The sequence below is a fragment of the Lissotriton helveticus genome, chromosome 5_1 (assembly GCF_964261635.1).
Source record: "Lissotriton helveticus chromosome 5_1, aLisHel1.1, whole genome shotgun sequence".
In the NCBI taxonomy this organism is placed as follows: domain Eukaryota; kingdom Metazoa; phylum Chordata; class Amphibia; order Caudata; family Salamandridae; genus Lissotriton; species Lissotriton helveticus.
The window spans coordinates 307,319,678-307,347,602 of record NC_136065.1 but is presented as its reverse complement, the minus strand read 5'-3'; the positions used below and the strand labels follow the sequence as shown (position 1 = coordinate 307,347,602).

The window sequence follows — 27,925 nt, the reverse complement described above, 5'->3', positions numbered from 1 at the left end:
GTTTATTTTAGTATCCTGTGTTTGCAAATACTACGTTTAGAAAGTTAGTATTTGCTTGCCTAGCCATTTCAGCACGCCTCTGCTCTTATGTGTATCTGCTGTCTGGTTTCTGTGAGTGACAGGGCTGGGGATGACAGGTGGTAAATGGAGGGATTACACCAGGATGGGTGGTGGGAGTGCCCCTTGACTCTGAATAGGGCTGTGCTCTGCCACCACAATACTGGCTCCGCCCCCTGGGGAGCGACTGATGACTCTGCCCTGCACCTGGCCCAGGAAGAGGGAAGACTGTCAACAGAGTACTCCTGGACTGTACTTGCCCCCACCATGCTGGCTCCACCTCCTGCGGGGCGTCTGATGTGCCTGCCATGCTCACTGAAAAAAGAGACCAGAGTTTGCCAAACAAAGTGCTCAGGGACTGAAAGAAACTATGCACATGCCCCCCTGGCCTGCCAAGACAAAAGAAATGTGGTATAAAATAAGGAGCCCTGCTCCTAAGAAACCAGATCCTGCTGGTGAACCAAGACGACCCCTCTGCCTGAGGAGAAGGAACCAAGGAAGCTGAAGGAAGAAGACTGTCCCTATCCTGAAGGACTGACCAGCAGTGGGAACCTTGCTGCCTAAGGAGAGGAAGAAACTCTACAGAAAGACCTGTGCCAACCAGAGACCCCCAATTCTAACACACACACAACCACACACCCAACCACACACATTCAACCACACACACACAACCACACACACACGCAACCACACACACACGCAACCACACACACAGACACACAACCCCAACCACTCACAACCACACACACACAACCACACACTCAACCACACACAACCAAACACACAACCACACACACACACACACACAAAACCACACACACACACACGGAACCACACACAGCCACACCCAAACACACACACTCAACCACACACACTCAACCACACACTCAACCACACACACAACCACACACACACAATCACAACCACACACACAACCACACACCCACACACAACCATACACCCACACACAACCACACCCACACACACCTACAACCCCACCCACATCCACACCCACAACCACACTCACAACCACACCCACAACCACACTCACAACCACACCCACAATGACACACAACCACACACACAATCACACACAACCCCACACACAACCACACCCTCAACCACACCCACACAACCACACCCACACAACCACACACAACCACTCCCACACATACAACCACACACAACCACGAACACATACAACCACAACCACACACACACAATCACACACAATCACAACCACACACACACAAGCACACACACAACCACACACACAACCCCACACACTAACACAACCACACACACAAACACCCACAACCACACACACAACCACGCACACAACCACACCCACAGCCATGCACCCACAACCACACAGCCACACACACACACACCCACACACACACACAACACCCACACACACACACTCACACACTCACACACACAACCACACCCACAACCACACCCACAACCACACACATAACCACACACAACCACACACACTCAACCACACACACAACCACACACACCCACACACAACCACACACACAATCACAACCACACACAACCACACACTACCACACCCACACACACGACCACACCCAACCATGCACACACCTGCACACACACAGCCACACACAATCACAACCACACACAATCACAACCACACACACTAACACACACACAGCCACACACACAACCACACCCACACCCACAACCATGCACCCACAACCACACCACCACACCCACACCCCCACACCCCCACACCCACAACAACCACACATACAACCACACACACACACCCACACCCACACACACCCACACAACCACACCCACAACCACACACACAACCACACACATAACCACACAAAACCACACACACAACCACACACACACAACCACACCCACCCACACACAATCACAACCACACACACAATCACACACACAAAACCACGCGCACACAACCACACACACTCAACGACACACACAACCACACACACAGACACACAACTACACACACAACCACGTACACAATCACAACCACACACACAACCACTCACCCACACACAACCACTCACCCACACTCAACCACACACACACCTGCAACCCCACTCCACGTCCACACCCATAACCACACCCACAACCACACCCACCCACACACACGCAACCCCCCACACACACAAACAACCACACACACCCACACAACCACCCACAAACACACACACAACCACCCACAAACACACACAACCACACACACGAACGCAACAAAAATTATGAAAAATGTACACTTTTAAAAATTCTGATTCCACCAGAATCCCAGTCCTCCACAACACCCTGTTTTTTTGGCTGTCAGCTTAAAAAAACGAGACCAATATTGCCCCCATTTTTATTATTCTGTATTCTTGTTTGAATTCTGGGGTGCTTTTTTAACTTGTCTCTAGTTCATTGCGAATCTTACCGTTACTAATTCAAATTGTGTTAGCTTTGGCTTATTTGCAATGCAAACTTTATCTCCATAAGTTGCTGTAACAAGCTGCAAGTCCACTACGGAAGCCCATTCATTTGCTAATTATTTTCCACATAAGGTTGCAAGACCATAAAGTTGAGTATTCAGGTTTTTGAATACTTTCTTGTTTTAAGATGTTACGCTCTCCAGCGCACCCCACTCCTGTACTAAGGTTATGGGTGACCTGGCACCCCCCTTTCAGAGGTTCTTGCATCCACCTAATTCTGGCCTGGCACTGGTGTGTCCCAGCCTGGCACACACCGGTGATGATCTTTGCACCTCTTTCTAGACCCCAGCTCACTACTGTTTGCAGTCTATCACTCACCCCTCACCTCCCTGGCACTCACCCTTCACCCCTCAGGCCTGGCAGTCACTTCTCACACCTGGCACTCACCCTTCTCCCTCTCTGGCACTCAGCATTGTCTCTGCGTGACACTGGCCCTTCACCCCCCTGGTCTGGCAGCTACCCCTCACCCCTGGCACTCATACTTCCCCCTTCTCTGCACTCACTCTTCCCCTCCCTGGCACTCACCCTTGACCCTCCTGACTCTTACGTCTCATCTCCCTGGCGCTCACTCCTCACCTCTGTGGCACTCACCCTTCACCCCCATGGCCTGACAGTCACCCTTGTCCCTATTGGCATTCACCCCTCACCTCCCTGGTACTCAACCTTGACCCTCCTGGCACTAGGCCGGTTTCCCCCAAGAACAAAAAATAACAAACATTGGCATAGCCAATAGGTCTCTCCTTTGGGATCTTATAAGTGTTTAGCCACGCAACAGTTGATGTTGTTGCACCAAGGATATAGTGCTGCATAACTAAATACTTAGAAGGTCCCAAAAGCGAGACGTATTGGCTATGCCAATGCTTGTTTTAAATGGGAAGGCGCCAATTGACCACTCTTCCCAAGCTTTATTAGGCCATGGGGACCCCATCCCCCAAAGCCTTTGTTTATATTAAAGGGGAGGGGCCACATAGCCACCCTCCCCATGCTTCATTAGGCCAAGGGAACCCCATCCCCCAGGGATGTTTTTTAATTAGAGGGGATGGTCAGTGCCAACCACTGCAGCAGCTGGAAGAGTGGATATCCGACTGTTGCAGTTGTTGGCACTTCCATGAGAATGAGGTTCATTGAATCTTCACACTTTGTTTGATGCTGTGGGATTGTCATTTTGAGGTCAGTTTTTATAACCATCGGATCCCAGATAAGTTTGGAATTTGGATTCCTGAGACAAGACCTCTTGTGGAAGGCATATTTCATTACATACTGTCATCCAGCTTAGAAATAGTGCCGACAACTGCAGCAGCTGGATGAGCGACTATCTGGCTGCTGCAGTGGTTGGCACAGCCATGGAAATACGGTTCATTCAATCGTTCCACTTTGTCCATTTGATGCGGTAAGATTGTCATTTTGAGCTCAGTTTTTATAACTCGCATATCTCAGATAAGTTTGGAATTTGGATTACTGAGGACAAGACCTCTCATGGAAGGCATATTTAATTAAATACTATTGTCCAGCTTACAAGTAGGTAACAGGGCTTATTAAAGCCAGCGTTAAAGATAATTAGCTGGGAGAATCTCTTTTACACCCTTTATTTTTCAGCGGTGCTTTAAAAAAGTAATGGAACTCTTGTTGCTGTGCATAATGGGGGAGGGGCAAAGGATTTGCAAAAAAAAAAATATTCTGCTACTTTTTTCGGTCTTTTACTTTCAGGTATGTTCCTATAAAATATCACCCAGCTTAAATGTTAAAAAAATGCAAGTTAGGTTAATCAGTGGGAAATGCACTATCGTAGTTTATGAAACCTCTATTAGGTAATGCACTGCAGAGGACTGTGTCTGTAACCAGAGAGCCACAGAACTGAATCCTGTTCTGAGCAGTGGAGAATAGTTAGGGGCTAACACAGGCCTCAACTGCCCCTTCAGCACAGGGGCCAGTGTTACACCCCTTTAAAAACACACTTCACAGCTCAGATGGTAAGTCCAAGCATCAAGTGATTCCATTAATTAAAGCCAATACAAACTTCTGAGCTCTCTTTACATCTGCAGATTGACCATTTCTACTTCTTTCAGGCAAGCAGGCACCCTGGCAGGAAGGCTTGTTTACTTGTCTATTCGCCTTCAGTTTCACATCACAGGAGACTCCCTGCCTTACACTGCAGCTGAAGCATTTCCGCTCTTGGAAATAACCATCCTGGGACAGGTTTCTTTTCACAGAAAGTAGGGGAATGGTTTTCCTTAAATTAAAGTATAGGCACATCGGCCCCTCCGATCCCGCCCACTGGATATTTTTGATTACTGAATTCAGAAGACACACAGACGATGGAGGGAATGCAGGGCAAATCAAACATTCACCCCCAGGCAAGAAATCGGAGTTAAATCCACCGTTCTTTTGCTCACCATTCCACCCCAGTATAGACCCAGTCACGTGGGTCCCTTGGTCACTTGCATTCCACCCATCATTTGTTTATTTATTTATTTATTTTCTTTTATAGCGCCTGAGTCAATTCCCGAAGGGATATCTCTGCGCTTATGCTTCTACTTAGACTCAATCAGAGTGACATGTTGTATTATCAATTAGGTGTTACCTATGGCAGCGTAAAAAGATAGGTTTTTAGGTGTTTCCTAAAGGATTCAAGGCTAGAAATTTGTTTCAGCATTGGGGGTAAGGAGTTCCAAAGAACAGGGCCTTTATAAGAAAGAGCCCGACCTCCCTGTTTAGCTCTTCTGCACCTTGGGACCTGAAGCAATTGGTGGCTACTGGAACGTAGAGTACGTCCAGGGGTGTACGGGACAAATTTTTCCTTTAAGTATTTAGGTCTGGCACCAAACAAACACTTATGGATGGTACAACATATTTTAAATTTAACGCGTTGCTTTACTGGTAACCAGTGAAGTTGGTGAAGCAGGGGGCGAGAAGGAGTTCTGGGAGGGGCATTAAGAACTAACCTTGCTGCAGTGTTTTGGACCACTTGTAATTTTTGTTGTTGTTCCTCATTGGCCGATATGTATAAGCCATTGCAGTAGTCCATCCTACTTATAATCAAGGTCTGGACAAGCGTTTTCCTGTGGTTGTCGGGCAGAAGTGGGAAAACGCGCCGAAGCAGCCCTACCACACGGAAACATGCACCTGTGACTTGGGTGGTGTGTTCCTTGAGTAGGAGTGCTTGATCCATCCGTATGCCCAGATTTTTGACTATTTGTTTAGGGCTTGGGACAGGTCCTAACTCTAAGGGCCACCAATCTGGGGACCACATAAGAGTCGCCTTCCCAAACAACATGACTTCAGTTTTGGTCACGTTGCATTGGAGGCAATTCTGTGCCATCCAATGTGCCACTGCTCTCATTCCATCCGCAAATGATTTTTGGATTGTGGGTGTGAGAGTGTGGAAAGGAAATAAGAGCTGGGTGTCATCAGCATACGACACCGGGGTGAACCCATAAGATCTTATGATGTCTGCCAAGGGGGCCACGTACACGTTAAAAAGCGTGGGGCTTAGGCATGAGCCCTGTGGCACTCCCTTGGTGAGCTCCCTAAAGGTGGAAGAGTGGGAGCCCAACTTGACACCTTGTGAACGACCCGAGAGAAAGCTATCCAACCATGACAGAGCCACACCTCCTATGCCTATATCCCTTAATCGGCCGAGAAGGAGTTCATGTGACACCGTGTCAAAGGCAGCGGATAAAACAGCACCAGAATCATTGATCCCCCTCCGTCAAGTGACATCCTGATGTTATCAGTCACTGAGAGGAGGGCCGATTCGGTGCTGTGATTGGGCCTAAAACCAGATTGAGAGTGGTCCAGGCCCTCCGCTGCCTCGATGTAATTTGACAGATGGGTGTTCACATGCTTCTCGGTCAATTTACTTAGATAGGGCAGAAGGGAGATGGGTCGGAGATTGGAAAGGTCCGTCCATGGTAGTGCGGCACTCTTCCGGATGGGGTTCACCACCGCTTTTTTCCATTCCACTGGCACAACTCCTTCCCTGAGGGAGTGATTTATTACTGCCTGGATTTGGGGTCCTCGCAGGGTACTCAGGGGGACCATCATTTTAGCTGGTAAAAAATCGTTGGGAGATCCTGATTTTATATGGTTGGTGAGGAGGGGAAGATCTAGGTCGTTTACTAATGGAAACATTTTCTTTGTATGGGTGTGGGGGAGACAGGAGTATTACAATTTGAGCTCCTGGCATTCAGGATTTTCTCTTAAATTGAGTTTATTTTGTTTTAAAAAAACAGTGAAATGTCGTTGCATAGGGATTGTGAGAAGTCGTCTGGGCTGGCACAAGCTGTTGGCTTAACAAATGCTTCCAATATTTTGTATAATTCCTTTGAGGCATTACCCGCCTCTGCAAGTTGTTGGGCAAGGCTATTCTTACGAGCCCTTTTTATATTTTTATAATAGTTTGACTGAGCTTCGTAATGTGCTTTCCTATTCTCTTCTGTACGTGCTTTCCTCCATTTTTTCTCTATCCTCCTACATCCCTGCTTTTCAGCTCTTAATGCCTCGGTGTACCATTTCTCCTGTTTGGTTGTAGGGAATTGTTTGTGCAACTTCAAAGGGGCCAGTTTGTCTATAGCCTCAATGAGGGAGTTATTAAATTTGGCTAGAGTATCCTCCACATCATCTGTTTCCATAAGGTTGGGCTTTTCCCAAACCTTCTGTAACTCCTCCACCGTTATCTTATGCCATTGACGGCGCCATATTGGTGATAGGCTTTTCTTATTAGGACGTATGTTAGTTTCCGGCAAGCAGAATTCTACCAGGAAATGGTCAGTCCAGTCTAGTTGGATAGCAGTTTTACATTGAATTGTGGTACAATTAGAGAAAAGCAAATCAAGGGAGTGTCCCCCTTCATGTGTGGGTCCGTTATTCTTTAGTTCCAAACCTAGAGTAGATAGATCAGCAAGCAAGGTTTTTGTTTCTGGATGTTCTAAGTTGTCTGCGTGAATGTTAAAATCGCCCAGAAGGAGAAAATCTTCTTTGGCTCTGAAGTAAGGAGCTAATAGTTCCACAAGAGAGAGAGTGAAGCCTGAACATGGTCCTGGTGGGCGATAAACTAGCGCTCCTTTCCTGGACACTTTGGTGGAGAGATTAATTCTAAAAATAACAATTTCTAATTGTGGGCAGCATTTTTGCTCCAGTATGGTAACCTTCAGGTGATCTTTATATGCAATGGCCAGACCACCTCCTATTTTGTTTGGACGATCCACATGTAGGAACTTGTATCCTTGTGGAACCCCTAGTTTAATAGCGGGGTTTGTGTGGGGCTTGAGCCATGTTTCTGTTAAGAAACATAGATCGGGTAGTGATGTATATAGTAGGTCCCATATTTGGAGTTGGTGCTTGGGCATTGAACGAACGTTCAGCAATACACACTTTAGTCCTTTTTTTGGCATGTCTTTAGCTGTGTCTATCATGCTAGGGGTGGTTAAATAGGAAGCTTGAAAGTGGCAATTTATACAGGAGAATGGGCCCTCTATGCGTGGCCATTTCACGCTAATGCAGTCTGGCAAGGAAAGTGGTCTAAGGTTTAACAAATCTTGACCAGAATACCTGAGAATGTTTTTCAAAGCGGATGGTGAATCACGCCTAGAAGTGTACATGGCCCCTGGCCCCGTCCTGTCGCGGACGGGCGCAGACGGGCAGGTCTTTGACTGGTCTTCGGCGTGTATTCGGCTGCGCGCGATCGCGTCGCGCTCCGGAAGGGGCGAGGGCTAAATAGCCCCTGGAAATAACCACTAGAGCGCTACCCGCTCCAGTGAATACCGGAAGTGCCGGAAGTGCTTGGCTCTCACCTGTCCGCCCTCCGCACAATAGTACTAGTTACCCTGTCGGAACGGGGCGGACAGGAAGGACAATTGAGCCACCACTACTCGCTGCCCCCAGAGATGGAACTGGCTAAAGGCTGCTTCCCTTCTTGTAGCTCAGGTAAGGGAGAATCGGCGTGATAAAATCTGGCACGTTAGTAGTCAACACACAACAGAAATATACAGTTTAAAAAGTGCACAGTGAGCACAAAGTTCAGTGAAGTTAAAAGATCCAATTTATCTAATTACAGCATAGATCGCTGCTAGCGCTGACCAGTACCAGCAAGCGGGTCGGGGACACTGCCACCATCTCCTACCGCAGCCGCGTTGTGTCTGGTGCTCAGCCTAAATAGCCCCTGGAAATAACCACTAGAGCGCTACCCGCTCCAGTGAATACCGGAAGTGCCGGAAGTGCTTGGCTCTCACCTGTCTTCCCTCCGCACAACGGTACTAGTTACCCTGTCGGAACGGGGCGGACAGGAAGGACAATTGAGCCACCACTACTCGCTGCCCCCAGAGATGGAACTGGCTAAAGGCTGCTTCCCTTCTTGTAGCTCAGGTAAGGGAGAATCGGCGTGATAAAATCTGGCGCGTTAGTAGTCAACACACAACAGAAATATACAGTTTTAAAAGTGCACAGTGAGCACAAAGTTTAGTGAAGTTAAAAGATCCAATTGATCTAATTACAGCATAGATCGCTGATAGCGCTGACCAGTACCAGCAAGCGGGTCAGGGACACTGCCACCGTCTCCTACCGCAGCCGCGTTGTGTCTGGTGCTCAGCCTAAATAGCCCCTGGAAATAACCACTAGAGCGCTACCCGCTCCAGTGAATACCGGAAGTGCCGGAAGTGCTTGGATCTCACCTGTCCGCCCTCCGCACAACGGTACTAGTTACCCTGTCGGAACGGGGCGGACAGGAAGGACAATTGAGCCACCACTACTCGCTGCCCCCAGAGATGGAACTGGCTAAAGGCTGCTTCCCTTCTTGTAGCTCAGGTAAGGGAGAATCGGCGTGATAAAATCTGGCGCGTTAGTAGTCAACACACAACAGAAATATACAGTTTAAAAAGTGCACAGTGAGCACAAAGTTTAGTGAAGTTAAAAGATCCAATTTATCTAATTACAGCATAGATCGCTGATAGCGCTGACCAGTACCAGCAAGCGGGTCGGGGACACTGCCACTGTCTCCTACCGCAGCCGCGTTGTGTCTGGTGCTCAGCCTACATAGCCCCTGGAAATAACCACTAGAGCGCTACCCGCTCCAGTGAATACCGGAAGTGCCGGAAGTGCTTGGCTCTCACCTGTCCGCCCTCCGCACAACGGTACTAGTTACCCTGTCGGAACGGGGCGGACAGGAAGGACAATTGAGCCACCACTACTCGCTGCCCCCAGAGATGGAACTGGCTAAAGGCTGCTTCCCTTCTTGTAGCTCAGGTAAGGGAGAATCGGCGTGATAAAATCTGGCGCGTTAGTAGTCAACACACAACAGAAATATACAGTTTAAAAAGTGCACAGTGAGCACAAAGTTCAGTGAAGTTAAAAGATCCAATTTATCTAATTACAGCATAGATCACTGATAGCGCAGACCAGTACCAGCAAGCGGGTCGGGGACACTGCCACCGTCTCCTACCGCCTGCCTAGCACTTTTCGCCCTAAGTGGGATGGGTATGCCCAGATGTGGGTCCCTTGCTCACTGTGCCACTGGATTAAAGCTAGCCTGGCGGATAAGGGGGTAATACCCCGAAACCGGTCTCAGGATGCTTGTTTCCTGTCCACGGAGGACCTGGCTTGGCAGTTTGGGCTGTACTGTACCCACAAGGAACAGGGTCAAGACTGATCTGCACATGGCTGGGTCTAAACTGGGGTGGCATGGTGAGCAAAAGAATGATGGATTTAACCCAGATCTCTTGACTGGGGGCGAATGCATGATTTATTCAGCATTCCGTCCATCATTTGTTTGCGTAGTACTGAATTCAAGTGACACATGTCCAGAGGTCGAAGTTTCATGTTTTGTATCCTGTTTTTCTTTGTTTTCTCGATCTGACTTGAGAGAAACCATTGCTGTAAGAACACCAACAAGTTCTACAGTTCAAATAATGGTAGTGGTATTTTTCCATGGTCATACTAATGATTGACTTTCTGGTGTGTCTTAACTCAGCTGTTGGGCGTGCTTCAACTGAAATTAAACCTGACCAATTTTCTTTTGATGTGCAATGTAGATTTAATATGAAGATACTGCAAAGAGAAGGCTCGTAGTGAAAGTTTTCAGAAAAGGTGTATTTTGAATTACTGCAGTGCTGTTTCAGTTATGGGAGCTCAGGACTGCTGCATATGTATATATATATCTTCTGTCCTCTGATGGTGTTGCCTATCATTGCTTGCCCCTCACCTATGTCTATAATGTAGTATATTCATGAATCAGCTTTATCATCAATAACATTCGGAGTATTATTTCTCAAATTGTGATATGCCTCAAGATTATGTGCCTATGATTGTCTTGAAATCCAGACAGATGGGTGAGGTCTGTGGAACGAATGCTTTTATATGGCCTCAAAATGTCTACTTTCCCACTCGTGGCAAGTCAGATGTTATCAAGTCGAGCTATTTTTGGGACCCACTGGTCCATTCTTGCAGGTGACCTTGAGCTGTAAAGGAACACGTGTTCTGTTCATTCAGAAAGTGAAAGAGTAATAAGGATGCTTTTAAATCTTGCTTTTATCATGACACATTTACTGTCTCTTTAGTTGACTAATTGCTGCTTATTTAATCCTGGAAAATGGTGTTTACCTTACTTTCTCTTACTACAGTTAGAGGATTTTGTAAAAAGAGTTGTCACAATCATTGTGAAACAAAAGGCAGTAGGAAGTCAGTTTTTTTCTAACACACATTTAAATAACTTTTAAATGAATAGTACAAATATTCCAAAATATATCAGGAATTACGAAATGATTTTTTTTGTAATTCAGAAGTGTAATGAAAACAAAGATTTAAATAGTAGCACAACATATCACTTTACTTGGTGATGTGCAATTCACAAATATTTGAAGAAACTTGATTTCACAACATTGTTTGTAGACTATATAGTTTTATCAGTAAATCTGCATGTAAGCGAGAAATGTTGCAGCCATTTAAATGGAAAATGTGCCAGTTGCAAATGACAGTGTGCTGCCACTTCATGATTTAGTTATATATTTATTAAAAGTGATAGTTTTTAAACAGGATATGAGAAACATTCCTGCCGCCCTTATGACAATGCTGTTAATTAACTAAGAGGAAAGTCAGGGCTCATGTGTATCCTATATGTGGTCACATTTGTATTATGTATGGAGCAAAAATGTAGTAAAATCAAACAAAATATTTTTTTGTACAGCAGACATGCTGAACTCCCATATTTGAAGGTGCTCTCATATATATTAATGAAGAAACTGACAGCTCAGTGAATTAAAATATTTGCCTAAGATCACATATTTTGAAAAAAGTTTGTGTCAAGAGCATTACAGTTGGGTTGAGTAGATTAAGTCACTAAACCTGTAGGTCCGGTAACATTTTAATGATTTTTCAGGGTTTACAATCTACCAACTCAACTAACTTTAAGGCTTCAGATAAATTGAGCAGGGTTGAGAAAGATTGTGCAGAAGGATTGAACAAGGGGAGGTTGTAGCCTGGTAAGGGAGTGAAGAAAGGAGAATGAGCTATTGTGAGAAAGAAGAGGCAGTAAAGGAATTAGGTTTCATCCAAAACGCAGTTTGGATTTGGAAAGGAAAACTTCATGAAAGGGAGAAGGATCAGGTTCAGAACCAAGATGTGGTGGCCTGGGGTGATTGGGAACAGTTGTTCAAGCCTATGGGTGATGGATATATATCGGGAGAGAATTCTAATACTAAGGAAGTTGATCATGTGCGCAGGAATTTTTTTCATTTTCATCTTTAGATGAAATGAAATGGCAGCTGTTATTTAGCTTTAGTGTTTCCTAAACTTCATCATGTAGATAACATAGATAAGAGGACAGTAATTCATGAAAGAGCTAAGCGAAGTGCTTTACAAGTAGTAGGCGTTATATTTGGCTCTATGATACCTACTGTAGGTATATGATATGAAGATCGGAAAGTGGTCTACTCTGGTAGATTATCTTGCTACTAACATGGCTAGTGCTTTCACCACAATAAATACTAAACTTATGGCTATACGTGCATTGGTTTTTGCAGAACAAACTTGCGTTTGATATCTTACTGTCAAGAGAGGACAGAGTTTCCCCATGTTCCACATCAAGCGATGTTGCAATTGTATTCCTGATACAAGTAATTCAATTAAAATGTTTGTAACTAATAGTTCTGAAATTTCTCATTAATTAAAGGGTTTGGAGAGAAAAAAAACATGTGCTTGGTAAGCCTTTTGTAAAGGATTTTCTAAGATTGGTAAGTGGCTTAGTGATATTGATTGTCTAATATTGAAAGAGATACTAACACCTATACTAATCATTATCATTTGTGTAATAGGTCTATTTCTTTTTTATAAGTAGTATAAAAAAATATTTCTGCAAGGGGCGGGACAAAGTGAAATAGAGAAAGCAGCTGCCTGAACCTAGAGGGGGAAAAAAGTAAAAACTTGAAGATCTCTAAAGCCACGTTTATTGTAAATCAAATGATCTAGATTCAAGCTGCAAAAGTTGACAACTTCTACGTAAGTAGTGATTTCAAAGCAATGAGGGTGTAATTTGTGGTGACTCCTAGAGTCACCAGACTGCAAAATTTGTTCAAGTGAAAAAGGCCCAAATTCTGTCAGATTACAGGCAGTAGCATTAGGTGGCAGGATCATACTGCCAATGGACAAAGCAGATGTCTCTGGCAGAGGCATTTGACAAAGCAGAAATATTTTTTTAAATCTCTTTCTTAAAGAATACTGAAAGTTTATCATAGAGGTCAAACGAGTCAGGGATATAGTAGAGCTGCTAACTGTAGGATTCAAAAGCTACTTCACAATTTTGAAACTGTCTCAAAGAGTTCTTGGCTAATTCAATTTGTTCTCCCAAAAAAGCGTTTGGAGTGTTTTTGATTGCCCTGTGATAATGTTTTTCTGCTGTTTTATGAAATTATTTGGTCTTTGTCGTAGCCCATTGGTCAGAGATGCTCCACTGCCTTCTTCAGGGCCATACGCTCATGGGAGAAGCAGGAGGCAGATGTACCTCTTCTTTTGGTTAAGAGGAATTGAGTGCCAAACTTTTAGCAACTTCCCTAATCCAAGACACTACGGCCTCCGGATGGAAGTCAGGTGAAGAGGTGGCTAGCACTTCAACAAGCTCCAAGGGCTTGATTTTATTCTGTGCTTGATATTCAGAACTGTACCTGCCAACAAATTCAGAGGAGACACTGTCAAAGCCCCAAATGAATGGGATCAAAACATGATCAGACCAACTTAATAGAAACAGGGGTTTAACCGTGAGTGGAACATTAGAAAGGATAGGATCTAAAGTATGATCAGCTTGGTGGGTTGTCATTTAGATAAGAGGATTCAAATTGAGATTGGTGTGAGCTTACGGGGTTACTGTCAGCTTTCTATGTTGAGTGGCAATGACTAAGTTGATCAGAAACTGGGATGTTGACACTAGCCAGAGGGTTTTTAGGTTGTCCTAATTTAGATTTCTTGAGGAGGAAAACTACTTGACCGTTTTTATGTCACACAGGAAGATTCCTTCTTCAGGATGTACTTAACTATTTTGAGTCAGAGATATAACCCTCTATAAGCAAAGAAACGGAAACAAGCCAAAATATCAGGTAGCTTCTAAATTGAGAGTTGTGCCTATTACAGCTCTACGATGGTTAGAGGAACGAGAGATCTGGCCATGTCACTCAGGTCAGCCTTCTTTGAAATTTGTTTTTATTTTTATCAAAGTTCTCTTTTGTCAGACCAGGACATCTGGTAAAGGCAAGATTTTTCCTGTAATGCCAATAATATTTTGCGTTGGTATAGCTATTTTTTTGTATTAAAGTCTGGACCCAAAAGCTCATTTTGTTGAGTAGGTACCCCAGCTGACTTCATGTTCACTGAGAAGCCCAGTTTGTAAAGAAGTTGAAGAACCGGGTTTGTTCGGGACCAGTATTGGTAGAACACATTTTTCTTGTCTAGGCAGCCATTTATATATGGGTAAACATGAATGATTGCTTCCTCAGAAGACCTGCCACTACCAACACATTTTTAAACACAACTTGGTGTTGTTGCTATCCCAAAAAGAAAATCGGTATCAATAATGATTCACAAACCATAGGTAGTCGCAATGTTGCATGTTCATCAGCATATGGAAGCAAGGGTCCTTGAGATCCAGTGTCGCAAGGTAATCTTTTTCCAACAATAGGATATATTTGTGAAGTGCTGTTATATGAAATTGGGCTTTACAAACTAATTTATAAAAACACTAGCAGCCTGTCCCGACGTTGTCCGGGTATGAATGGCTGCCGGCCAGTATATATTGTTTTGTAGGATTTTGTTTTGATAGCATTTCTTATCTGTGACAGGCCTGTGAAACGCTCCGATTCACAATGCACTGCTGATGCAATTAAGAGTGTGCGTTCAGTGGTGTGTGAACTCGAGTTTCCCTACTTTATTTTTCCTTGCAATATTATATAGCGCGACCTCGACAACATGGCATGAGCACAATTTACATTACAGAAGAACACATTCATTTGTGGTAGGCACGGGGAGACAAAGCGATTTGCCTGGAATCACAGGATGTTGAGCTGATGCCAAGATTCGAACTTAGCTCCCCAGCTCTAAAGTTCGCAATTCTAGAACTTGTGGCGGGAGGTGTGTATAAAAGTGTATGTCGGTGCTGGCCATCAATGAGAGAGACCTGTGCATTTTTAAAATCGGTGGTGAAAAAATATGAGTATGTTGCTGGAGATGTGGGCCGCAGTGCCACCAATGTACTTACCGGGGGAGGGTAAACACCCATTATTCCGCAACTTTCTTTCCGCATACTTTCATTACGAAAGTACCTTGACTCCGCAATGCCATTATAACGTATGGCCTTACATTTTGTATGCTTTTACCACGCATACATTTACAACAAAATTCGTTGTAAAAGCATGAATGGTAAAAGCATGTCTTTTTTTAATGTTTGGATAAGGTAAGTATGGGTATAGGGTATAGGTTTGGGGTACTGAGGTATATGTTTTGGGGTGTTTGGGTATTTTAAGGGTTCAGATATAGTTTTGGGTTATGGGGTACAGGAGTAGTTTTAGGGTTTAGGGATAGGTATGGGTTTTGGGGTACAGGGGTATTTTTAGGGTTCAGGGCTAGGTTTGGCGTTTGGGGTATAGGGGTATTTTTAGGGTTCAGAGGTAGGTTTGGGTTTTGGGGTACAGGGGTATTTTAAGGGTTCAGGGCTAGGTTTGGGTTTTGGGGTACAGGGGTATTTTTAGGGTTCAGGGCTAGGTTTGGGTTTTGGGGTACAGGGGTATTTTAGGGTTCAGGGGTAGGTTTGGGTTTTGGGGTACAGGGTTATTTTTATGGTTCAGGGCTAGGTTTGGGTTTTGGGGTACAGGGGTATTTTAAGGGTTCAGGGGTAGGTTTGGGTTTTGGGGTACAGGGGTATTTTTAGGGTTCGGGGCTAGGTTTGGGTTTTGGGGTACAGGAGTATTTTTAGGGTTCAGGGCTAGGTTTGGGTTTTGGGGTACAGGGGTATTTTAGGGTTCAGCTGTAGGTTTGGGTTTTGGGGTACAGGGTTATTTTTATGGTTCAGGGCTAGGTTTGGGTTTTGGGGTACAGGGGTACTTTTAGGGTTCAGGGCTAGGTTTGGGGTACAGGGGTATTTTTAGGGTTCAGGGGTAGGTTTGGGTTTTGAGGTACAGGGGTATTTATAGGGTTCAGGGCTAGGTTTGGGTTTTGGGGTACATGGGTATTTTTAGGGTTTAGGGATAGGTTTGGGTTTTGGGGTACAGGGTATATTTATAGGGTTAAGATGGGTTAGTGTTTAAGGGTGTTGGGGTATTTTAAGGAGTAAGGGGGGTTATGATTATGGGGTGCAGGAGTATTTAAAGGGAGCAGGGTGGACACCCGGAGCTGGAATGTACAGAACCTGGGAAGAAAAAACAAACATATTGGGCACAACGCTCGCTTTTTTTTCCCGTAATCCCGCGCCCCGCCCACGCCCCCAGCACACGCCCACAGCACACGATATGAGACATGGCATGAAGGGCGGAACGTACCACACGCCCCCAGCGTTTGTCACGCCCCCAGAACATGCCCACAGCACAACGCAGACACGCCCACAAGGGACAACTTTGCTGGTACGGTTCTTTTACCTTTTAAATGTATATGGTGGGCGTGTGCATAGCCTATGTCCTTCTGCTGCAACTGCCATTTCCAACGCTGTATTGGGTGTTGTGATTGGTGCTGTGGTTCCTGAGATTACCCGCCTCAAAGGTTTGGGCTCTCTCTTTATTATATTAGTATAGATAAGATCTAAAACTGGACTAGGCAGTCAATCTTTTTTGCCATTAGGAAATAAGCTAATTATACCCAAACTCCATTTGTTTACTGGTACTCTTTATTGCGGTCTTCAGCAGTAACTCTTGTAAGAGGACATTAAGAGCTTCTTGTCATTTTGTTTGTTAGTAGATTTAGTCTAGTGTGATGCAATAGCCATACTCTAATACATTCAACACAGACGTGGCTTTGTGGATCTTTTGTAAACTAGTTTTCAATCCTGTAATATGATGCAGTCATTTTATAGACTAGCCGCCTGATTCATCAAGCTAAATTGCACTTGCAAAGGGCAAGATTCTCAGAATCTTGCCTTTTGCGAGTGCAATTTTTGCATTTGGGATTGATCATCCCAAATGCAAACAGCCTGATTCATGTAGCCAATAGCGCTCGCAAAAGGGCCAGATTCTGAGAATCTGGCCCTTTGCGAGTGCGATTTTTGCATTTGGTATTCATGATCCCAAATGCAAAAATCGCTATTTAAGAATTAGCAAATATGCGAGGAATAGCATTTAAGGAATCTCTATTAGAGATTCCTCAAATGCTATTCATGACACAATAAAAAATAGCGATTTTGCAATTTTGGGGCCGCTATTTACCGAGAGGTCAGACCTGTCGGTAAATAGCAAAAACTCAGAAAAATGCTTTTAAAAGCATTTTTCTAAGTTGCATGTTGCACACACACATGTCCTTTGGACATGTGTGTGCGCAACACCTGTTCAAATGTGCATTTTAGGGGTGCTACAGGGCGTCCTTTGGACACCCCTGGCACCCTTAAAATCGCTATCTTATTTGCGAGTAGCAAATTGCTACTCGCAAATAAGGGATACTCCCCATTCATTCCTATGGGCCTCTTGGCCCATAGGAATGAATGGGGAGTTTTTGCGAGTAGCAAATTGCTACTCGCAAATAAAGAACATGTAGGAATCGCTATTTAATTAGCAATTCCTACATGAATGCCGTTTTGCGTGTCCTCAATAGCGAATCGCTATGATTCGCTATTAGGGCCACGCAAAACGGCCTGTACATGAATCAGGCTGAAAATTCGCTATTTAAGAATTCGCACATTTGCGAAGAATTGAATTTAAGGAATCTCTATTTGAGATTCCTTAAATGCAATTCATGAAGCATTTTAAAATTGCGAAATTGCAATTTTGGGTCGCTATTTACCGAGAGGTCAGACCTCTCGGTAAATAGCAAAAACTTAGAAAAATGCATTTAAATGCATTTTTCTAAGTTGCATGTTACACACACACATGTCCTTTGGACATGTGTGTGCGCAACACCAATGTAGATTACATTTCAGGGGTGCTACAGGGTGTCCTTTGGATACCCCTGCACCCTTGAAATCGCATCCTTATTTGCGATTAGCTAATTGCTAATCGCAAATAAGGAATAACTCCCCATGCATTCCTATGGGCCTGTAGGCCCATAGGAATGCATGGGGAGTTATTCCTTATTAGCGATTAGCAATTAGCTAATCGCAAATAAGGAACATGTAGGAATCGCAATATTTATTGCAATTCCTACATGAATCCCGTTTTGCAAGTCCCTAATAGCGATTCGTTATGAATCGCTATTAGGGGCTCGCAAAACGGGAGAATGATGAATCAGGCTGCTAGTACTTTCTGCATGTGTTTGCCAAAAGCATCTAACCTTTTACTGTCTTATCAGAATGTGGTCCTAGAGTTGTCATTTTATTTGCCCTTTTTCCGACTATCCTACCCGCCAGGGAACAGTTCCTTCCTAATTCCTTATATAAACTACATTGCTGCTGGATATTCTTTGTATTAACTCTGTGCGTGACAGCTGGAACATGTTTGAGTTTTAAAAGATGCACATTCCTGCAAAACATTAAGCAGCACGGTAGAAAGGAATCCCATCTCTGTAATGGATGTAATGTTTCTAACAAAAGCATTGTTTTCCTACTCTTCTTGTTCAACACCATAAGAATCAGCCGCATTCCTAACAACTTCCATGATATACTAATAAATCGCACGTTGATAGTGTAGAGGGAGAAGACTACTTGAGGCAATTCTATGCCGATATGCTTCTAATTATTTTCATTGTCTACAACAGTGATTCCCAATTTAGAAAATTAAATAATATTAACTGATTAATAAAGTGTATATAAATAAAGCTGTGTACTGTAATGTGAAGGAATTTGAAATTATAGACTAAAAATGTCATTTTGTATCCTCAGATGGATATGTGGGAGTAGTGCAAGTGCTTCAAACAGAATATAATTGTTGATTTTTTTTTATGTGTTTGAAAATGTAATAAAATGTGTCATAATTTGTGTTTGTATGTTTTGTGATTCAACTCATAGACGATGCTTAGGCTGGTACTCTCAGACAGCAGTCATAACTCTGTGGGGGCTCCACGGATTCCAATAATGGTTAGGGCGTCCACTGGTTCCAGTAATGATTAATTTAGATTCCTCAGAAGTCAAAAATTGAGAACCATTGGTCATTCCCTGGTAACCCTTGTGGGTATTGTCAATCATCCTCATCTACATCTTGTTCCTGGTCCCTTGCTAGTTCTGTGTAAGGAGGATGTATTTCCTCTTTCCTTTTAACTTCTTTCCGTCTTGTGTACTGTTTGGAAGATACATCAGAAGGACTAATGAACTAATCTTTAAATTAATTTTCTGTTCTTTTGCCTTTTGAGAGGTCTTTCAAGATCAGCCAATGGCATGCTTGTTCTTTGAGGACAAGGGTATCCGTATGCTTTCTCATATATTGATTCTCTTTCAAAGTAATCAACTACATTTACCTTTATCAAATTGATATCAGTTTTGATTGTAGTAATCAGTGCTTTTCTCAACTGCTGAGGATGTCGTTTTTGACTGGAATCCAAAACCTTTGACCGGAAGACTTATGTTCTCGAAGCATTGTGGACCTGATCTTTGTGGTGTTGATAGTATTTCTTTCAGAAAGGTTTCAGCATAAATGGAGTCATGTCTTAAACGTCATGCTGTTGGATCTGGCCCCTTTGAGCCTCCTCTCTACCTTAGCATCCTTTCAAAACCTCTTGTTCAGAGAAACCCCATTCAGCCATGCTGTGGCACTTCTACTGTAGCATAATGTTAAATGGGTGCCTGCGTTGAGGGAATGATTGTTTATGTGCAGGAAGGTGTGCCTTTCTGCGCAAACAATCGTCCCTTCCCCTCTTCCCTCGTTTCCCCGTGACGATCCTTAAATGTTTCTTCCTTTTTCTGATTTGCCTTTTCTCCATACCCTTGTATCCCTCCCACCGTCCCTTGGTGTTGTGACTGTGTCCCCCCTCCGACCCCACTTAATGGAACTCTGCTCTCCTGTTTTTTTGGGTCTAGACCTGTCAAAATCTACTATTTGTATATATAAGTATATAGAGATAACTCTAATCACTAGCATATGCAGTAGACCTTTGTACTCTCTGCCATTCCTATGTGACTCTTAGAGTATATCCATTCGTATCCATTCCATATGTATATAGAGATAACTCTAATCACTAGTATATGCAGTAGACCTTTGTACTCTACCATTCCTATGTGACTCTTAGAGTATATCCATTCCTATCCCTTCCCTATGTATATAGAGATAACTCTAATCACTAGTATATGCAGTAGACCTTTTGTTAGACCTGGCACCTTGGCGTGAGTCTCCCTTCCACTTTTTGCTGATGTGCCTCAGATGTTTTGCTCGTGTTAGTTGCTCAGGGCACTGTGCCACTGCCAATCAGTGCCATAGTGCAAGTGCTCCCTATGAAAAGTGTTCCTGTAATTGATTTCCATGATTGGCTTATTTGGTTTACTGTCAGTCCCCAGTAAAGTGCACCAGGAGTGCCAGGGCTTGTAAATACAAATGCTGCTGGTGGGCCTGCAGCACTGGTTGTGCCACCCACAGAAGCGGCCTAGTAAAATGTGGCTAAGGTCTGCCATTGCAGAACCTGCGGGCAGTCTGGTACTGTCATGCTGGCTGGGCAAGTGCACCCACTTGCCAGCCCTTAAACCTTCCCTTTACTTCATGTGAGTCACCCCTAAGGTAGGCCCATGGGCAGGGTGCATTGTAAGCATTAGGTAGGCCAAGCCCTGATGTGTGTGGCATGTCCTAATAGTGAATTACAGCCATTTTCGTTTTTAGGTTTCGACCTGGCGAAGGCACGCAGTGCCCCGCCCAGGGCGAAATCTTTTGTTTAGAGTATGTGGCTTGGGGATCCGCCCTCTGTTCCATTGGCTAGCTCCATAAATGGAGGCTAGCCATTGGAACAGAGATCTGTCCGTCAATTGCGGAGCAGATTCGGGGGCGTTCCGGCCATTTTTACTCATCCTGCCCCTTCTGACAACGTCATGCGGCCGCGGGCGGGGTTTATTTTTTTTGCTCGTCGAGGTTTGTTATGGCCATTCCGCGGCCGACCGAAGTCCAGGTGAGTTGCTTTCAGCCTCCATTCCCGTAACGTAATGCACTGCATAAAATCGGGTCGGCTCGGTTAAGATTACACTGCGAAGTCGATTTTTTTTTTAACAAAAGCTCTCTCAAAGTCGAGTGTTCCCGTCGGTCGCTCCCCCCCTCCCGCTCTCCGTGTGCCCGTTCCCGCACCACTTGTTCTTTTTCCTGTGGTACTCTCACTGACACTGCTGCTCCTGCTGTTATCGGTAATGAGCTTGCTTATATTTGCGTTTAGACACACACACGATTTCGCCACTTCTCTTTCCGTCCGTGCGTAAATAATTTCCCTTGATGAGCTGTCCAATTATCCACATCGCAATAGAAAGCGTCCGTCACTTGTTCTCTGTCTTGTTCCTGTTTGCTCTTCTCCAGAGGGCCCTCTCCCCTTTCACAGGCCACGAGCTCTCCTTCTTTGAACCCACACCCTGAGGTCTGAGGGTAGCGCCTCCTCCAACCTCACATTAATCCCACCTACCGTTTCATGAACTTTCACAACCCCCACTTCTGAGCACACCTGACTCCCCCAAAGAAACACGAACAGCTGCATGGGGCGGTTCCTTGTGAGCACGGGGCCTGTATCAAGAACAAAACAACATGACAACTGCACTAACCAGTACACTTGAGTTTAAGAGCAAAGTGCTGCTCGGCATAAAGCGCTTCAAAACCTCGTCAGGGAGTCTAAGCGCTATATATATGAACTTACAATACAAAGAGGAGAGAGGGCGGAGCTGCTCTCGGCAGGGGGTGACAGAGCTGCTCAGGGGGTGTCAGAGCTGCGCAGGGGGTGTCAGAGCTGCGCAGGGGGGTTCAGAGCTGCTCTGTGTCAGCTGTGCTGTCCCTGCACCGTGTAACCTCTCCACAGCGCCTTGCGGAAAGGTTTGCGTTGGGATCTTCTGTTAGGCATGTTTGGGTGTTTACTGTCTGTAGCGCTGCGACAGCCGCCTACATGTCTCGTGTACATTGTGTAGGGTGCGTGTGTGCGTGCGTGTAGGATGCCTGTGGAGTGTCTTCTGTTTGAAGTGCTCCGATGCATGTTGAAGTGCAGCGTGTCTTGTTGGCAAGAATGCTACGTTGTGCAGGTTCTCACAGTACGTCCTGCGGGCTGCAGGGGGCGCTCCTGGCCTTCACACGAGCCCCAGCTGGATGACTGCACTGGGCTGCTGCTTACTGCTGAAGGCACTAACATTCAAGAATATGTCACATAAACGGAAAAGCGCTTATTTACAGGCTAACTAGAAAAGAAGCAAATACGTTGTCCTGCAAACGTAAGTTAAGGATCACATTCGTTTTTCAACACATTTAGCAACAAATGTGTAAAATTATGACAAGGTTTCTCAAAAATTCGAAAAGTGTATTTCATTGACAGGCAGAGACGTAACACCTTAGAACATCAGAATAGATAAGTGCATTAAGAAGAATTTTATTTAAATAATGATTGTTTCCAAAAATGAGCGTAGAAATATCCATGCCTCCTCACACCCTGACAACAACACCAATAGTGAATTAAGAGGCACGTCACTTGCCACGTGGAGCCGTCCTGGTGTCCAGAGTTCTCATTATATATGGACAACATTACAGTTTATTAACCCATACACAAGAGGTCTGTGCAGCATAAACCCTGAACTCATGGGTGTGTGTGTGTGTGTGGGGCTCTGGGTGGGTGTGTGTGTGTGGGGCTCTGGGTGGGTGTGTGTGGGGGGCTCTGGGGGTGTGTGTGTGTGTGTGTGTGTGTGTGTGTGTGTGGCTCTAGGTGTGTGTGTGTGGTAGTAATTGCTGTCTGCTGAGCTCGTCCATAGTGTACAATAGGTCTCACATTGCGAGAGATTAAGCTAATGGCAATGTAAATGACAAAACCAACACATAAATACAAATGTTGTCATTTACAATGCCAATAGCTCTAACTTTTCCAAAGGCGAAACCATTGCATTGTAAATGCTTGTTCACTATTGTAAGGCTACCTGTTCTCATAGGCCAGAATGGACTTCTGGAATTATTACACTCTATAATCCCAGTAGGCTCAGGGAACATGGTAGAAAGTCAAGTTTAGTATGCCTAAACTCAGAATAATAAAATACATCTTTTAGTAAAGTTTATTTTAATATCCTGTGTTTGCAAATACTACTTTTAGAAAGTTAGTATTTGCTTGCCTAACCATTTCAGCACGCCTCTGCTAGGATGTGTATCTGCTGTCTGGTTTCTGTGAGTGACAGGGCTGGGGCTGACAGGTGGTGAATAGAGGGATTACACCAGGAAGGGTGGGGGGAGTGCCCCTTGACTCTGAATAGGGCTGTGCTCTGCCACCTCAAAGCTGGCTCCGCCCCCTGGGGAGCGACTGATGACTCTGCCCTGCACTTTGTGAAGAGGGAGCGGAAGACTGTCAACAGAGTACTCCTGGACTGTACTTGTCACCACAATACAGGCTCCACCTCCTGCGAAGCGTCTGAGGTCCCTGCCCTGCTCACTGAAAGGAGAAACCAGAGTCTGCAAAACAAAGTGCTCCAGAGCTGAATTGGACTATGCAAAGGCCCCCCTGGCCTGAAAGAACAAAAGAACCTGTGCATAAAAAGAGGAGCTCTGCTCCTAACAAATCAGATCCTGTTTTGACCACAAAGAACCTCTGCCCGACTAGAAGGACCAAGAAGAGCTGAAGGAGGAAAGACTGTCCCTGACCAGGAGGACTGGCCTGCAGTTGGGGCCTAGTTGAGAAAGGAGAGGAAAAGACCAGAAAGGGCTTTGCAACATTTGTGCCTAAAACAATCTCCAAGGGCTCGGAATTGAGCTTGCCCCCTGACCAGAGTCCCGGGATCACTGGACTCTCGCCGCCTCTCCTGACGACATTCCTGGCTGTGTGTTGACCTGCCTCTGTGCTGCCGGCAGCTGTGACCCCCCTTTGCGCCTCATTTTCCGCGAGTGAGCAGCTTGTGCCTGGCCGCCCTGCCACAGGTGACTCTGCTCCGTTGAGCCGTGTCGATCCTGGGCCGCCCACATCCTGCCCCTCCTTCCCGTTGAGGCGTACTGGTCACTGATCGCCCCCGCCGCCAGAGACAACCGGCCCAAAACCAGCGCGAGTCCCCGTACGGTCCGTACGCCCGGACCGCACTATCACTTTGTGCCACTTGGGTCCGCGCTGCACCTCAAGCCTGCCCGTACGCCTGTACCGGCCACTCCGTGCCGCCCGACCCCCCAACCGCCCCACAGCGTCGTCTGAGAGGATCGGCTCCGCGCCGCACCATGTGAGTACCCCAAAGCAGCGTGAGCCCCGGACCGTCCGCCCCGCCTCCCAGAGCCCCGCTCCTACGCCTCGTTCTCTGAGGTCTGTACGAGCCGCGCCAAGCCGGGAAGCCGCGAACCCGTCCCTGGCCACCTTCACTGGTCCACAACGTTGGAACCACTAATTGCTTTTTGAATCACCACACGAAGAACGGGTCGCACTGCAACGCTCTGACCCGTAAGGTAACCACATCCTTGTGCGTATTGTGCTGTGCGTGGCGCCCTGGACTGAAGGGTCCGCAAGGTGCGCCTCTTCTTCAAAGCCGTTGTTCGTTCACGGAGTACGAGTTGCACAGGAGTCCTACGACTCGTACCCCAGGGTAAAACCCGCCATGCCGTACGCATCGTACCGCAAGGCGCGGGAGCATTGGAAGGGTCGTTTCTCTTCTAGCCGAACAGCGCTACGAAGCGCACAGCAGCGAGAAGTATTGCCTTAAAGATTGTGGAACCTTTTCAAAAACCAATTGAACTATGTTTAAGAACTAAGTGAACTTGCGAATGAAGCCTTTCTAAATAACTTGAAAGAATCCATTTTGATACCAAAGTACTGTGAGCCCTCTGAAGAAAAACGTTAATTTGGTCTTGTGATAGAACCTATTTTTACATAAAGTCTACGTATTTTTTATACAAAACTTACACCTAGTTTCCATTTGTGGTGGGTCTGTGATTTTACTGTATGTGGTCATAAATGCTTAACTGACTTAGCACCCTGAGGATTAGCCTTGACTGCTCGCGCCACACAACCTAAAGGGTGAGCCGAGGTTATTCATAAGGGGTAGTTCCCTTGCCCTGACTAGAGGAGAGGGTCCCTGCTTGTCACAAGTGCCTACCTGTGCCAACCAGAGACCCCCAATTCTAACAACTTTGTACTCTCTACCATTCCTATGTGACTCTTAGAGTATATCCATTCATATCCCTTCCCTATGTATATAGAGATAACTCTAATCACTAGTATATATGTAGTAGACCTTTGTACTATCTACCATTCCTATATGACTCTTAGAGTATATCCATTCGTATCCCTTCCTTGAATGACTTTACTACCTTTACATTTGCAATGCTTTTTGTATCTCTTCCTTGTGTGAATTTAGAACTTGTACATTTGCAATTTTTCTCTCGGTTTGTGTCTTTTATGTAACGCATGTCATCCTAAGTCCTTATGTATCGCAACTGGTTCTTATGTAAAGCGCTGTGACACCTTCGGGTAATGTTCGCGCTATATAAAATCGCATTAAATAAAAATGAAAAAATATTTTTTATTTTTTTAAATCTGCTGTTTCCAGGTGTGCTGCACATTGCAGCACACACAAACAGCAAAAAAAGAGGAGAAATAAAGCTTATCTTAAAGAAAATGGCATCCATTGAGGCTGATAAATAAAACACTCATAAAATTACGTCCAAGGGAATCTGACCTCTTAAAGTGCAGAGCATAAAATTAAAATAAAGTGCATTAACACATATTGAGAATGCCAAAAATGTTCGACAGTTATCACGATTGAGTGACATTAAAACACTCAGCTGTCCATGTATCGCCTATTCCTTACCACCATTTTAAGGAAGCAGCATGGCTGGCTCCTCTAGATATAGCAAGTGTTTTCCCTTGTAAATTGAAATATAGCAGAGCTTTAGGATAAGATTTCACTTCTTGACTGATTTGACCAATTTTTTGAAGGCGTTCCATGTTATTCTTGTCCCGAATTACCGTCTGCCCACAGGAAAGCCAAGGGCAGCCTTTCAATGTGGGTAAAATAAAATTTGAGGAGAACAGTGACCTCCATTGACATGAGCAATCCTTTTCAGGCAGTGCTTATAAAAGATGGCACATAAAATAAAGTAGTGAAATCGTTATTACAGGAATTTTCTATCATCTTTTTAAGGGATTATTTCGGGATATAGCCGGTCTTAAACAAATTAGTCCTAGTTTTACCCCACAATTCAGATTTTTGATTTATGGAGATTCTAATGCCAAGTTGGCGTCTCAACAAGAGGAGCTATGCTCTATGGGTTTTCACTCTATTGAAGGTTGTGCCGACAAGAGGGAGCAAGCTGAGGAGTATTTTAGCCTCTAGTGATCTCATCAGGTTAGTCAACCCATCTCAGAATCCCGGCCAAAGTGTACCCCACTTTTAGCAGAAGTGGACGGTTTTCCATCATAGACTAGGTCTTCGCCCAAAGGTGTCTTCTTAAATGGATTTCCAAATGCACTATTTTAGAGACACAGTGGGTGGGTCAATCTACTGTGTGTAGAAGGGGTTTTCCCCCCATAGGTAAGGGTAAACAGTCGACAGCTAGTATCACAATTAAACATTCTAGGGATGGGATCAGATTGGTATGGTTACTCAAAGATCTAATGTCCACGCTCAGCCTTCTCCGAAAACAATTGCCAGTGTTCTTGTACTGTTTGACCAAAAACACCACTGACATGTTACTCGGAGCCTTTTAGCTTTTTTAAACATGTATCGAGTCACTTATTGAAACCCCTCTGTCCGGTTCAAGACTGTCCATGTAGGTTTGACAGAGCATGCTTAGTGGCCAACTGTTGATTGAGGAAAGCTCTCTGTACACCATAAAGATGCGGTGATTGTGCAGGAGGTCAGAAAAGACAATCACAGTCAAGGACCCAATTTTTTTTTGATCCGTAGGGACTAGGAGCAGCTAGTATTGCCCACCTTACGAAATAACAGCTACGTTTTTGGGAAGATTGCTAATGAATTTAGCCAGAGGGATGATCTTTCAGGTCACCTTTTGGTCTGTAATATTTCTGGTGTGGAGTGGGTGGAACATTTCTATTCAATCTATCATTAGTCTAGAATACCTGCACCGATTTATTGAGGGAATACTCCTTCTTCCAGGGAGATTTGGAGAGGAGAGGTATCAGCCATCAGGAAGAGTTGGGTAAAGCACCTGGGCCCAATGGGATTCATATGAATCTCAAAGTAATATCAAGCTTTGGGGCTCTTTGCTCACTAACTGTTTGATACCTCTATGCACTAGTTTACCTAGCTTATGGGCACACAGTTATAGTTCCGATTTAAAAAAAAGGGAACCACAGGTCACCAAATTGTTACCGGCCTATTTTCCTCATGGACCGCTTGCAAACATTTTTTGGGAGGGCAGTCTTAAATCGTCTGCATACCTGGATTATTCTCAATATTCTGTTCCCATGGCAGTATTGTTTTAACCAAGAGCTTAGATCAGTGTCTGAACCTGCACTTGATCTTCAGTAACTATACCATCGCTAGGCGCTACCCACTGTACCAGACCTTTATCCACTGCATTCAACAGGGCATAATTATTGCTGACTTAACTTGATCTAGGAGTTTAGGTTCCCCTGGTGAATTTTTTTCTACACCCTGCCTAAAAACCTGATGGCCA

At 44.9% G+C, this 27,925-nt stretch overlaps 1 long non-coding RNA gene across 3 annotated transcripts in view; it reads left to right on the top strand.

The window, feature by feature from the left end:
• Positions 1-27,925, top strand: part of LOC144754482 (uncharacterized) — a 620,848-nt gene that overhangs the window by 224,293 nt on the left and 368,630 nt on the right. The window contains exon 2 of one of the 3 annotated variants that reach the window (XR_013594732.1): positions 12,727-12,787. The exons of the other annotated variants lie outside the window; for them this stretch is intronic. This is a non-coding gene — a long non-coding RNA (uncharacterized LOC144754482). The remainder of the gene's footprint in view (positions 1-12,726; positions 12,788-27,925) is intronic. 3 annotated transcript variants of the gene reach the window in all.